Source organism: Saccoglossus kowalevskii, chromosome 18, assembly GCF_978046115.1.
Source record: "Saccoglossus kowalevskii chromosome 18, keSacKowa6.1, whole genome shotgun sequence".
NCBI lineage: Eukaryota > Metazoa > Hemichordata > Enteropneusta > Harrimaniidae > Saccoglossus > Saccoglossus kowalevskii.
Window position 1 is genome coordinate 16,997,354 of NC_140658.1, and position 2,255 is coordinate 16,999,608.

Here is a 2,255-nt window from a genome sequence, read left to right on the forward strand (position 1 = left end):
CAGCAACAAAAAATCTAGAAGTTACAAATCTTAGCATCAACAAAGATGGCCAACACACCATGGCAACCAACAATAAAATCACACACAGTAAGGGTTTGCACATCAAACAATGACAATTGTTGACATAATAATACTTTGTCAAACACAAAAAAATAAATTGAATGGTGAAATATTGTTCACAGAAATTCGGCTTTGGCTTTAGATGAAGGAATAACAAACCAATGTAGACCATTCTGTTCCAATACCTGAATATTTACAAGATATGTGCATAACAGAACTAAGGTGGCCTAGGGTTAAAGGTCACATAAGTGTGACATAGCTATGACCTTTGCATTTGTTGGTTGGTTAGTTAGTTAGTTAGTTAGTTAGTTATCTCCTCCATCAGTAATTATAACTCTGCAGATAATGTTATTCTTTGCAGGGAAAATCAACTCAAAACATAAAATTCATAAACTTTAAAAAGTTAAAACCATAAAATTCTTTTCTTTGGGCTTAATTCAAATAACAATATATAGAACAATTTAGAACTTTTGAAATGTGGCCTTGAAAATAAAATTTTCAAATACTTGTACACAATAAACTTTACACACTGAAACTAGTGAAGTTGTTACACCCCCCCCAAAAATATTCAAATTGAGTTAAAATTTGGCATGCAGATTACTTATTGCTGTTTGAGCAAACATTTTATCAACAAGCAAACAATTATAAAGTCAGTCAACCAGAATAGTATTTTCGATTAAATAATTTTGAAAGTTGAGAATTATCATATTATTCAATAAAAATGTTTGTGATTTTTGAAAGATTATTTCATGAGAAATCGAAGTAAAAAAAAAAACCCACCACAACAAAAATGTTCTCATCAGAAATTTAAGGATATTTCAAACATCTGATATTAATTTTATTGTAAAAGTAATAGGATTTCAGTTTTAATTAAAATGCAAATGTTAGAAGAATGGCTGATTATTCCAACAAGAAAATGTTCCTAGTAACACCTTATATGGGCATACAAAATTAACATCATAATATCACAGCTAAGTGTACATGCAAGTTATAAAGAAAGCCACAGAAGTCGTAAAAACCATGCAATATCATGTAATTTGCATAATTACAGAATTTAATTTCAACATGAAAATGTTTTAAAAACTCCACATCGTATAATGACTAAATCAAATAATTTAGCATGAAAATTTCTCAAGACAAACACTCCAGGTATCCATAATTACGGAATGTTAGGAAGACTGGCAGGTAGTTATCAATTGGTGGGTCATTATCACCTGGTAGGTAGTTATCACCTCGTAGGTAGGTACTACCTGGTTATCATTTCCAATCATTACAAGAAAAAGACTTCTGACACTGTAGTCATGACAACAGTGACTTTTGACCCCATAAAGTAATGGCTGAGACTACAACTACAACTACAACTACAAATTCATCTAAAACAGAAAAATAAATTGCAACTAAATTTAAAGAATTATCACATAAGGAAAAATCCAATGATTCCGATGTTTGGTAGTGGCTTGAGTTAGGAGGTATTTAGGAACAAAGAAAACAAAAATCTTGATATGCAAGGAAACACAATCTTTGAGGAATAAGTTATTTCTTTGAGGTATATTTAGACATCCTGAATATTTATTTTTCTTTGAATTTTATTATTTTTTATCTCAATATTGGCAGTCTTATTTTAATGTAAAACTGTGTAATCTGAGTGAACTTATAAAGCTTGGCTTTTTCACCAAAAATAAAAGAAAAATATCTACATCCTCAAAGCATAAAACCAATACATTACATTGATAATCATGGAAAACAAATATACAACGGCGCCATCTATCATATACAGCGCCCCCAATGGTAGAAAGTGAATGAGCACCATTCATTCAAATAAAACATTGAAAGCTTTGTAAAATTAAAATAAAATTAAAATTAAATTAAAATTAAATTAAAATTAAAATAAACATAAAATTAAAATAAAATTGAAGTTAAAACTTGAGACTGTTCTGTAGTTTACCTACAGTTTGTCTTGAATCATATAATACTTGTTAAGAAGTTGATATACAGCCATCACAAATGTTGTTCACCAAGTATAAAATTTCAGCATCAGTGTTTCACTGTTAAATGCCCAACCTGCACATTGTCTGTTTAGTTCAACCATTTTGCTGGCAGGGGTGAGCAGCATGTGTTGTGAAACCATCTGAGTGAGATTAAAAGTCAGACTTTCTCATTCCTTGTGAGGGGTGTGAAGCTCATGTCTGTGGTAC